The sequence below is a fragment of the Anser anser genome, assembly GCF_964211835.1.
Source record: "Anser anser genome assembly, chromosome: 4".
Lineage (NCBI taxonomy): Eukaryota > Metazoa > Chordata > Aves > Anseriformes > Anatidae > Anser > Anser anser.
Genome location: NC_139724.1, coordinates 77626906 through 77639980, shown reverse-complemented (window position 1 = coordinate 77639980; position 13075 = coordinate 77626906). Strand labels below are relative to the sequence as shown.

The 13075-nt window shown below is 44.1% G+C and overlaps 1 long non-coding RNA gene across 2 annotated transcripts in view; it reads right to left on the bottom strand.

Moving 5' to 3' along the window:
- LOC310899166 overlaps positions 1 to 8105 on the bottom strand; it is a 45618-nt gene extending 37513 nt beyond the window's left edge. The window contains exons 1-2 of one of the 2 annotated variants that reach the window (XR_014584055.1): positions 7732 to 8105; positions 3063 to 3151 (exon numbers count right to left, since the gene is read on the bottom strand). This is a non-coding gene — a long non-coding RNA (uncharacterized lncRNA). The remainder of the gene's footprint in view (positions 1 to 3062; positions 3152 to 7731) is intronic. The other variant, XR_014584056.1, reaches the window with a different exon arrangement.
- Positions 8106 to 13075: the final 4970 nt, after the last annotated feature.

The following is a 13075-nucleotide window of genomic DNA, read 5'->3' as shown; positions in this document are numbered from 1 at the left end:
TGCTTCCCACCCCACCCTTAATCTCCTGCGAAATCTTGTCAGTAACATGACTTACTTGAGTTGTCATGATGAGGGCAGACAAGGCCCTCAGAAAGTCTTCACAAATCCGCTTGTAGTTTCAGATTTGCCTTGAGCAGGTAGTGATCCTAAACACTCAGCGGTGGGTGGGGGGATTTCCAGTGCTGCCACTGCTGCATTGACAGCACCACAGCTGATACCGGAAAGGATCAGTGCTCATCGTTATTTTAACAAATTGCTACAAATGCCCCTATTTTAGGGGGAGAGATGAAATCATGCAAATGAGCTTTGTTCCCTGGCTAAACTTTACTTGCAAGCTCAGCTACGGGGAGGTGTCTTTGAAATGGATATGAGGTGAAGTCCCTAAATATTACAGAGGCTGGCTTTGCCTCTTCGCTCCCCCAGTTTCTCAACAACAACAAACAACAAGAGGGCTTTGTTCATTTTAACACAGGAGAGAAGTAAAAAGAAATTATCTCTTTTAGCCTTTGCCTTCAGGACACTGTGCTTGTAAATTCAGTTTGCTCTTTGTAGGCATTAAGAAGTCAAAACATTACTCTTGTTTCATTCTTGTTTCATTCCTATTAATTTGCATTATGTTCCGAGATCAGAGCCTGTCTCGTGAACACAACTCTACTCTGACTACAAGATACAGTTGCTAGAAAGAAACAGGCATTTCTGACATCATGCAACACTGCAACTTTTTTTTTTCCAAGTTCTTCTGGAAATTTCCTGTTTTCTGTCCTTAGAACAAACATGGAAATGCACTGCAGGATGAAACATGTAATTTGGATATATCCATTGTTCACAGCTGAACCCATCCTGCCTCCCAGCGCTCACTTTGTCCTTTTTAGAGCAATACCTCCATGGATGACTCCAGCAGACTCCTGCTTGCTTTTAAAAAACGCTGTGCCCTTTTTTTTTTCTCCTCAGAAAAGGGATTTGGGATAAGGAAGTCTTCTAAAGTCTAACAAATGCAAAGCCACTCTATTTAAAGTCTGAAGCCATTTTCAAGCTGCAAAGCATATACTCCCAAGAGTCCTTAAAAAGAGATATCTCTCTCCTTTCCAACAGTGCTACTTCTTACAGTCTAAACAAACAAGAAATAAACTGCCCAGCTCGTGTGCTGGCTAGCACAGGTGACTGATTAATTTGGGAAGATAATTCAGCCTTGTTCCAGCCAACTAATGCTCTCGGCATGATTTCAGGAGGGACCATTGTCAGACCCTATTAAACCCCATGCTTCAGCTGCTGCAAAATTAATACGCTGTGACTATTTCAGGCACCACTTAGGAGGCCACGCTTTAGGAGTTCAGCTTGTGGTTCATCTTGGGGGAGCAGGAAGAGGAGGGAAAAGAATGACAAATTTAAAATTAAATCAAACAAGAAGAACAAAAATAAAAAGACTCAACAGCCAACCGTTCACAATGGCCTGCTGGGAACCCGGTCCTTTTGCTTCTGATTTACAAGTTACATATGGCGGGTTGTTTACATTCTGTTACTGGTTTATGTTCTTCCAGAAAGGAGAAATTCCTCCAGTAGATTTTGATTGCTTTCCTGTATGCCTCTCCCCCCCAACACCCCCACCCTCGAGTATCTGGTTTCGCTTAATATGCCCAGAGGTTTCCGGAACAAAAGAGGTTGTTGGATTTTTTTTTATGGCTAAACAAAAAGTCGACTATTTTTCCGGGATGGTTCAGGCTGATTCATGTTATGTGACTGTGAATCCATCCTTCCAAACTCCTCTCTATGTTCAGGCTCTTACAGCAGCCACGTCTTCACATGTCACATGAATGAACAGCTCCAGCTGCATGGGCTGCATGCAACAGCCAGAGACGTCCCACTTCACCCCATGCCTTTGGTCACGTTCACATTGTAGATTCCCAAAGTCAAAGCAAGACTCCTGGTCTTGTAGTCCTGCCTCAAAATCTGCGTAGACTAGACTAAATAGGCAAGGAAATATTGTCATTTACAGTGAGGAAAAAAGTCAGAGTTCTCTTTACGTTTCAGAGAATCTAAAGCAGTTAACTCCGCCTCAAGAGTTCCTGAATGTCAGTTTGTGTAGATGCTACTGCAGGGATGATCAATGAAGTTAGCACATTTAAGGCTAAGCCTAGTTGTCCGAGGAAGATTTTTCATACCCCAAGCAGAGCTAAAGTCACACACTACCATCTTTGCACACCTTTCCAAAGAAGGAGTGAAGTACTGTTGGGGGAAAAGAAAAAAAAAAAAAAAAAGAAAAAAAAAAGGCAAACTTCAGAAATTTGAATTTTCTATTAATTCACTTCTATTTTTCTATTCATTTCTATTATTTCTATTATTATAAGAGAGCTCTGAAAAAAAGACAAGGATCCCCACATGTTGGCCCAAAGGGACAAATAAAAATATAAAAACATAAAACATCTCAGAGGAACCAAGATGCAGTGGCTGTTTTTAAATATACATGCTTAAACATACAGAAGATATTTGGTTTAAATAAATAATCCTGCTCATGAATTTAATGGAATAGACTTTTTGACAACTGTCAATGTTTGTGACTTACAGTTCTAGAATAATAAAGAGAAAAAAAGCCAAACTGAGTCCAGCAGGGACTCTTTCACCCAGTACTCTGTCTCCAACACCAGTCAAAAACAAAGGAATTGGGTACTAATAAAACAGGATTGTCCTTAGAGCAATGTTCCCCAGAATACTTTCCCAGCATCCTGCTACAACAGGGCATGCCTGCAGGTGTATTTAGGTCATGTAGTCCAGTCTCTGCTCAGAGCAGGTCTAACTAGATCAGGTTGCTTGAGACTTGTCCAGCTGAGTCTTGGACACCTCCAAGAATGGAGATATCCCTTAAGAATGACTCTACCATGAATTTCTCCAGTTGCTCTACAAACACAGGTAAATCCACAGCACCCCAATTAAAAGGCATTCCCCAGCCTAACTACCTGCAGCACAAAGAGCTACCTCCTTTCACTTGTTACTCTTAGCTGCAGTCATTTAAAATCCAAAACCAAGACAATCTTACATAAAGTAGAAAGAGATGAAGGAGATATTACCATTGTGTTTGTTAATGGTGGCTTCACTGCAGTCACTGTGCCTTGAAAGAACATGAGATGAGCAACAGGAGTTACTGGCCTGCCAGAACCTTCATACAAAGAGAAATTGAAATGAGAAGTATCCAAAAATTATAACACACCTTTAGAAAATCAGCCGTTTTCCATCTATTGCGAACCAGGAACACAAAACACGATTTCTCTGGTATGTCAGGGAGAAATTGTTAAAACTCTTGAAGATTATATGTTATGAGGATTAAAGTATAAGAGAAGCAGCAACATATAATCTATGCAATTCATTTTCCCAGGTCATCAAAGACATAACTAGATTATTTACATACAGGGTCCATACGGTGTGTTATAAACAAAGTCCAATAAGGAATGTTGAAATTCTGGAGTCTCAAGGCATTTGCCTCTGAACTGATTTAAGATACTTAAGATGAGTTTAAGATATTTAAGATGAGTTCAGCTGTCATCCTTGGGGCTCTGAGACTCAGGACTACCCCAGTGGCTGCTCCAGGACTGACCCTTCAGGAGCTCCCCTTTCACTCCCCATTCCACCATTAAAAGAAGAGAAGCTGATAGCAAGCGCTGAGGTTGGACAATCTTTTCATACAGCTGAATGTTTTCTGAGCAATTGCAGTCTTTCTATCCCAATCTGTCCTAAAACTATCTATGGAGTTCTAGCAAAATCACCTGAAGGAAAATGGTCCCTGAAGGCATCTCACTTTGCTCCAGAAAATTTCTGTCCTTCCTGCCTGTGCCATTTGTGACACCCATTCTCACTCGGGGCTAGAGTAGGCAGCTCCCTGAGCTGTGTAGATGTACCCAACCTGGACAGACACAGAACTGAGATCCTGTAGAGCACTGGAACACAGGGCAAGGAAAGCAGAGCTAAGTCCCAGCCATGTAGAAACACATTGAAAGGCTGATGAATGGACAAGAAACCACTGAAATTAAGGAAAAGATGGGCTCATCTGTGGAGAGGGGTGGCCCAAAAAATTTGTACTCATTTAATAAGAAACAATGCAGATGGAGTTGCATCTACTTCACTTGTCTGGTTTTTATTTACCCTTCCTCCCCTCTTTGGAAAAGCATCACAGAGCAAAACAGCCCAGAAGGGAAACTAGCCTGATAAATAGACCATCAAGAGGAATAATTAGTCTAGATAGGAAAATTAAATGGGGGAGCCACTAATCAGCTGCTCTCTCTGCAAGGAGGAGGCTGGGAAAGTAATTTAAAAAACCTTTTGGAGGAGACTCTGAGGCAGAGCGTAAAGTAAAAATACAGATGGCCAGAAATTAGAGCAAGTCTGTGTGCACAGGAACAGGTGGAATTGGTTAGAGGCAGAGCTCCCTCCCACCCTGCTTACCCCCTCCAATTCTTCTCATGACTTTACCTTCTGCTTGGCAGCACTGTGAGTTGGGAAGGAAAAAAATATCTCCCTCCGAGCTGGTGAAGTCGTCTCCAGCTGGGAGACTGCACTGCTAGCAGCCCTGCTCGGTTCCCAGGGGCTGCACACAAAGCCCCCAGCACCAGCAGATTGATCCTAATTCAACTCACTCTGTGCTGGCCTCACAAGTAGAGGGGTAACTCAGCACCCCAGAGCCCCCACCAGCACCAAATGGAGGGAAGCTTTGCCTGGGCAAAATGATGCTAAATAAAGCCACCAGAACCACCCTGCTTCTAACCCTCCCAGAACACGAGGTTTTGCGAGGATCAGCCTGAGTCCCTCCACCACCAAAGCCTGAGGGAGCAGAGCACAGCTCCAGTTCTCTCCACGTCAGACTCCTTTCTGCTCCAGGACTCCACTGCTCCTTCCATGCCTGCAACAAGAAGCTGCAGGCTCTCGCTGAGATCACCCTGCTGACCTCCATCGTGGCACCTGGTCACCTGCAAGGACCACTGTTTTACCAAGCAGGGCTACAAGCCAGCAGGTCCACCACGGTGCTAACAATTCGGAGACTGTGTCAGTGTCAGAAACAGTGGAAGTCCTGAAGGGAAATTGGGACAGACAAGGCTTTGGAACACAAATAAAAATTTTCACCCCAAGGAAGTTTGGATCTTCAGCTTCCATTCAGTTTGGGAAACTCTAGCTGACTGAAGCCCAGGGCTAAGCAAACTCATGTCTCCCAGAATGGAATCCATTACTGAGCTGGAATGCCTCTAATTATACTAACACTAATAACGTTAGCTACTAAAATAGCTCAGAAAAGGATAAGTTACAAACGTGGTTTTCAGTCTGTGGGTTTCAAATGCATGGGGATTGCCAGGAGGGGTTGAGAGCAGGGACACAACCTACTTTCTTTCATTTCACTCCCATCTAGTAAGCTCACCCAATGCTTTCAGATTCAGTCACATAACAAACAGGCATTTTAGTTGCTAAGTAAGCACCCAGAGAAGCTGCATGGACTTCAGGAGAGAGGAGCTGAAAGATTTTTTCAGATATTAAGGAGAAACTTGTTTACCCTGGACAGAAATTATCAGGTTTCCTTTCCTTTCTGTATGTGAAATCATGTACCTTATGACTATATGGAAGCTTTAAAAAAAAAAAATCTTTTTTTGTTGTTCTTTTAATTTAAAAAAAAAAAAAAAGGCCAAGAAACCAGACTTCTGTCTACCTCATATAGCAAAGGGGAAGTTCATACCAGGTTACATCTGTCAGTGCTCAACAACCAGGAATTCGTATGATGCCTCTACCCCTCACTAAGCAATGCATTATGGAAGATGACCTGGCTGAATGCCTCGCCCCAAGGAGAAAATAGGAGCCTGAAGAAAACCAATGCCATATTTTATAGAGGATTTTCTTTGGCTAACATTAAAGTTTTCCATAGAAAATTAAATTCCCACCCAAAATAGAGCTTACTCTCCAGCTAAATCCCCTCTGATTTATGGATTGGGATGATGGTTGGAAGGTTTTTTTGCTCTTAGTATCAGAGGCAGGAACAAAGGCCTCTAAATGCAGGTTTCAAAAGGAAGTTCCAGATTTTCTTTTCATCCTGTTTTGGGACTTTTTAAGAATATTTAGTGTTTGTTAAAAAACTCTAGACTTTGGAACTGCCTGTGTTCAGAGTGTCACTGACATATTTCAGACCAATTTGAAAGTCAAGCCCCATGGCACTGGGTATGAATAATATGTATACGTAACATTTTCATGTTAAGGTGCACAGATCTAGTAAAGGACAAGTAGGTTACAAAATAAATAAGAAGGAATAGACGCATCAAGACAGGGAATTTCAGATCAAGGGATTATCTCATTTTTAGAAAGGCCTGTTTCTGAAGAAAATAAATCAGATCATTTCTGTCATGAGACTGCTGATTCCTAATGTGACCATCACAGGAAGTGCTAAAGAAAGATGTGCACACATGTGGTAGCTTTTGGTAACATGGATGTGGAGGTCACAGCTAAAAATCCAAGCCCTTATTAGAAGTTAGGGGTAATTACCTTTCTAAAGACATGCCAGTGACCTTCAGATCCTAATATAGTCTAAAGGGATTTGCAGTCCAGCTGTTCATACACACAGAACACCCAAATTGCAGATGATTAGTATGACTAAGCTTGCTACCTTCCCTAAATTTATTCCCGCTGGAAATAAACATCAATTGTTCAAACAGGAGGGGAAGACAGAAAAGAGCCATTCCTCCAATGCCTAAGGCCCAGTTACACACTTGGTCAAAGATTTACCCACCTCTTCAGCATTGCAACAGCTGGTACTGTATGAAGTCCTGCTTGCAGGTGCACTGAGGGCAAGGGAGAGGCTTCCTCACCACTATTTGGATCAGACTTTGTCAAATCTGGACTAAAATCTACTAATGAAAGATGCTGCAGCCATGGATGGGTCAGTCTTCCAGGGACAATAGCAAGGCAGGCTTTGCCTGTGAATGTTCTTACAAGAACTGGAGCAATGTGCTTTCTCCTACAGTCTCTGAAATTCCCTAAGAGTGCAAGATGCAGAACAACAATAGCTATTGCTTGTTGAAATACATTGTTCCCTCAATCCACATACTCCCACTGAACAAGTCTTCTCCCAAAAGTACTTTTTTTTTGATTTCCCACATTGTATTTTTTCAGTGAAACCAAAAAGGGAAAACAGGACAGTTTGCTCACCCCTTCCTCAGCCCATTTTACCACTGGAAATAAAAGAACTTACAAAAGGAGGAAGACAGATAAATGAAAAATAAATAAATAAAAAGAAGATGAAAAAGACAGCAAGGGAAAATGAACATTCTTCAAAATTAAAGAGATGATTGTTCAAAGCTCTCCGCGAATCTCCTTTTAATGAAGAGCCAATTCCTTTCTAAAGCCTGTGGAATAATTACTCTGAAGCTTCACAGAATTAGTTTCACCTCAAGCAAGTTAGGGAGTGATGAGCCAAGTTTAAATAAATGGATGTAAATCGAGATCCTCTGGCCCCCTTCCAAGCTGGCCAGACACAAGGCAGCTCTGGTCTTGAAGCCTCATACCTCGTGCACCTAAACTCGCAGCGGATCATGACTCTGTCTGTGTTCCTCGTGTCCTTGTTAACAAAGCCTCATTACTGTTCTTTGCAAAGCTGTATCACTGCAGCAGCAAGGTGCTTACGGCAACAGGTGAAGGTGCTATAAATGCATCTCTAACAGGTTTCAAACCACTCATTTGACCTCGAAACAAACAAACAAAATTACTTCTCACCTTCCTTGGAGTTCCCTTTCTACGTGATCCACATAAAAGGAAAAAAGCTCCAGGCTTGCCTGGCCTGGAATCAGAAGGCACTTGCATGCGGAGGAGGAGGAGGAGGGAAGGCTGCTCCAGTCCCCTCCCTCCCCAGTCCCACTTGAAACGTTTTCTTTCTTCAGCCCTGAACCCCTGCCAGGATGACTCCGGATCCTGCGGATGGGAGAGCATACGTGGTGAGTCAGTTCCCCGAACCTTCCTGAGGCTGGATTTGGTGCCAGCAAAATGCCTCTACTGCAGCGTGAGCTTTGAGCAACCTGGTGCAAGGCAGGATACATGAGGGAGAAGGGGCAGTCAGTGGGTATAACCTACGAACCAGCTTCCCCTCCCACCAGCTGCAAGCCCAGTTGAGCTGGGGTTTGCAACCCCTGATCCAGCAGGACCAAGTACCTTTCTCTCAGCCCCACAGCCCCCAGCTTTGGGAACTGTGTTGTGTTTTTGAGGTGACCCAAGGAAGGTGCTGTTTAAGGGGACAGGATAATCACAGGGTGAAAGGGGCTTGTTCTGGGATGGGGCTGGCACATTTGGGGCTTAACACATTTGGAGAAGGCAGTTTCACAAAGAAGGGTCCAGATCCAAGCACAGAACTGTTCAGAGAACATTCTGCTCCAGTCTCTCACTTGTTTCCAATGTGCCCGTGAGATATTTTCCCAGGTAAATATACAAATGTCATCACATGTAAATTGAAGTTATCAAAAACTAAAAACAGGTTATTTGTTAAAAAAAAATAAAAAATAAAAAATAAAATAACCAAGAAAAGTGGATACACTCTGAGTTTTAAGAATGATTCCTAGTTAGAGAAGCCCAGCATGGCTTAAACGTGTGACTACATCTAAAAAAAAGAAAGAAAAAAAAAAGAAGTGTGGCCCAGACATATGTAACAAACCCAGAAGTCATCTGGAGGTCAAAAAAAGAGGAGATGGATTAAGACCAAATGATCAGAAAAAAAGGAAATAAAGGTTTATAATCTGTCTAACCTGCCTAGAAAGCACAGGTCTTTCCTACATCAACATTCCTTAGCAGTTACTAAGAGATAATAACATGATTATTATGGGGTTTCTAGAGACGGCTCAGGCAAAAGTAAAGGAAATTTATGCTGCCACAGAAGAAAACCACAATAGAGGGCTCTGCATTTGAAGGTTGTCTGCTCTGGACATTTCAGCTATTCATTGAGCAAATATTAGTTGCTGAAGTATTCAGCCTGGCAAGGGATTGGATTCAAATGTGACCCAGGCGAATGATTAAACCAAGCATTTCTGCAGCTTTCTTGGGATAGACTGTGTCTGCGCAGGCGGAGGTGGTGGGCAGACACCCCTCGGTTGGGTTTGACCCATGGACAACACCAGGCTGCGGGCTCTGTGAGCACTGACGCGGCACAGGAGCTTTTTGGATGAATAATTTATTCACTGAAAAACTTGGGTTTGGGGCCTACCAAAACTATTTGCAAACTCAGTGAATAGTTTCCACCAAAAGCCTGAAAACATTTCAGAGAGGCAGTGTTTTGTTTAGACTTTTTTTTTCTTTTTCTTTTTTTCTTCTTTTCAGAAATGCCTCTGCTTGAAACTCCAGTTTGAGGCCAGATTACTTGACTTTAAGCAGATTAAACTTGAATGGAGATGCTTTCATTTCACACTGCACATGGTCAGTGCTCTGCTCTGTGGGCCAGCCCAAAGAACTCGGTGATTTGCACAGCTCTAGTAGGAACAGCTGGAACGAGCCTGCTGGCTCGGTACTCGCAGGGAAAGACTGGATCCCGTGCCAGCAGACCCAGTTCAGGAAAAGACACAGTGTGACCTGGAGCAAGTAAGGGAAAGAACATCTGGATGAAGGAAATGCCTGATATGGGCTACCCAGAAACCACACTGGGAAGCCTGGGGCCAAGCAGAAAAGCCTGGAGTCTGCAGAGTTGGGAAGGAGAATGAAGGAGCCCAAGCTGGCACCCCCACAGGGCTTTGGGAAGCAGATAAACCAAGAAATAAAAACCCACTGACAGCAGAGAGACCAGCCAAGCTGATTCTCAAGGAACTGGTGCGGGAGGAATCAGCTCATGACAGCTCTACAGGCTCCATGAAGACCTTCAGCTGATACTCAAGGGCAATATCTAGCAAGAGGATGATGAACTCCCAAGGAGTTGGTCCACCTGCTGACACACAGAGAAGAGAGATCTCTCCTCTGGCACATGTAGGCTTGCTGGTGGTGGGTGAAGGGGCAGAGAGCAGGTACTCCCACACAGCTTTCAGCTCCCAGAGAGGTGCAAAGTCTTCCCAGAGTTGCTACTATACAGTAAATTTGTCCTTCAGCCTTGCCTTCTCCATCAGCTATAGGGAGCTTACTTTACCAACTTCTGTAACTAAATTAAGGGCTTCAGTGTAGACAGAGGCAAAACCCCACAGTTGCTTCTCTTTGTTTGTCTCCAACAACAAAGAAAGTATAAAACAGTAGGATAGACACATAAGGATACCAAGATCACATACCAAAACAGACTGCAGTTATCTGCACCACAGGGACTTCCCAAGGCAGAGGTGACATCCTTACACAGAGCAGCACTTGGTGGAGTTTCACTGCTTGTCACCATATGGCTCCGTGCTGGAGGGAAGTGGGAGAAAAAAAACTAACTGGACACAAGCCAAGAATCGTGTCCTCAGAGAACAGTGTTCCTGCACACATCTTATCTTTGCATTGATGGAGCCTTGCTGAAGGCAATTTGATCTCATTTTGTGCGTTCAGGGATTTTGGCCATTACCACACAGTTATTCTGGACTTGCAAACACACACCTGTGCACGCTAACTCCTGCTCTTTTTCTGCCCAATTGCAGAGGGCAGGAATAGGCCCTTAACCCATAAATCAGGTCACAGTGTTTGTCTGTTCCCTCTGCCATGAAGAATTCTCTGAGAATCCTGCAGCTGAAGGCAGGACATTCACAGCCAAGTCCCGTTCCAGCGCTGGAGTCCAGGCAACCGGCAAGTAAATGCAGCGAGAAATTTTGAAGTTATCGAGCTGAGATTTATGCTGCTGGAATTCATCACAAATATTTCTCTCTCAGCAAGAGATGGGAAAGAGGGCAAGATCACTTTGCATTAGCTTATTTATGCAGGGCCATCTCTCATCACAAGGCAGAGAGCTGTCATTCACAGAGCTTTTGGGAAGGCAGAGGATGCCTCTGCAGCTCCATCCAAGCCTATCTCCAGCAGCGTCCTGGAAATCAACTCCTCCTCTCTTGATTCTCCTACGGAGGCAACATCAGTTGCTTGCCTTTGTGCTAGCAAAGGGCCCAGTGTCTGCTCACCAGTGCCCTGAATACACCCCTTCCTGGGGCTTCTCCTTTTACAAAAACACTAGTGAGGGAGGAGAAGACCAGAACAAGGTGAAAGTTTGGTTCGGTCTGTTTGCGTTGCCACCAAAACACTGCAGTAATGGGCCACTGCAAGTCTTGTCACCTCCAGAACAGCGGTGAGCTGTGCTGGCAGCCAGCTCAGAAACCGCAGCGATTCTTGCGTGCCTTGCAAGCACCCACGGTGGGAGCGGTCGCTTTACCCAAGCTGAGAAAGATGCCACGGCATCAGGCCTATTTCTATACCGTGAATTAGAGAGATTGGTTTTGCAGAGTCTGGTTAAGCCCTGGGGAAACACACACTTGGGGCTGCTCTTGTGCATAGAGCACGAGGCGTGTCGGCACAGGCTGCTATGGCTGGGCACGCTGGAGCCACCTGGACGTGCTGGCACAACCCTCTGCCTGTGCTGGGACATCTTGCTGAGGGACTCCAGAGGAGGCTCCGTCACTTCCAGCCAGGTCTCCACATACGTGCATGCCGTGCAGGAAAAGCAGCTTTGAAGTACTCATGTTGCCAATTCACACATCCAAGGCGTCACCGCCACCGACTCACACCGTGTGCCAGGTCCGAACTCCCTGAGCACGAGGGCATCAGAACCGACTGCAAACCAGTATCTGGTCTTTACAATCTGGTCTTTATAATTTGGTCTTTACAGTTACTTACTTAACTCGCCTTTAGTTTGTGATTTACCTTAACTACGCCTTGCAGTGAAAAGCAGTGGCTGAGAAAAAGCTGAAGCAAATGCCTGCCAGCAAAATGCCTGAACAGCTCCTGGACCAGGGAAGGGAAGATCCTGTTGCAAGTTTGGTGATGGGGAGGGTTTAAGTTATTGGCAAAGGGACACTTTGCCTTCGGTGTTGTACAAAGTCTCTGTGGGCACGCAGTTCCTGCATTATCCCAAGCACATCTGCAGAGACCTCCATCACTATAGCTAAATCCAGCAAAGAGAGTGAGTCACACACCTGGCAACTCATCCCAGTGACATTTGCAAAAGCAGATTTCATTCTGTGATCGTTTCTTCCTTGTCCTCCTCCCCCACTCCCTGCCTTTAATGAGTAACCATATCTAAATACCTAAATCTGGTTACTCTTGCACAGCCCTTGATTTGGAAGAAAGTTGCTCAGATGAGGAAACACTTGAACTTTGACCTTATAGTCCTTTACAGAGCTTTTCTTCTTGAATAATTAATATCAACCAAGGGAAATATCCTGAGTACGTCTCCACTGCACAGATCCTGTTCATTCACAACATCTCAAGGTACTACGGACGTAAAGGAGAGCAGGAGTCCTACTTTATCTACCGAAAGTGTCTTAGGGTTGTGCAACTTGTTTACAATGGCAAATTTTGGCAGCCAGCTACAAGGAGCCCGGGATGAGATTCCAGTTAAGCTCGAACTGCCTCTCAACAAGTCCTGACAAAAATGTGCGCCATTCAAATTTTGCCACGCCAAGTTCATCCTCTGACTTGGCTCCAGCAGCACGTGTGTGGGGGACATTCTCAGCTGCCTACGCCGCCGTGTTCCTCCCAGCAGAGCTCCCCGGGTAAGTTTGCCCTTGTGAACCACTGAGATATGCCTGGTGATGAGCAGGTAAGCACAGAGTTCAGATAGACTTTCCACTGCAAGGTCTACTGATACAGTGAGACCAGTAAGGAATAATAAGCAATATGTGCCCATAAATCGACTGCTAAGATATGTCCTTGTCTAGTTCCTTGTATCCCTAGAAGTGGATCTATGTGGTTTGATCACTCCTGGACCCTCTCCTCAAGTGGTAGTAACAGAAAAGTTGCATCTGCCTTCCAGCATAGTGAACTTCTCCACAAGCAGTCCATCTATAAAGTCCATTCAAAAACATTATACCTGTTAAATTTTCTGGCACAAATAAATAATAAAATAAAATAAAATAAAATAAAATAAAATAAATAAAATAAAATAAAATAAAATAAAATAAAATAAAATAAAATAAAATAA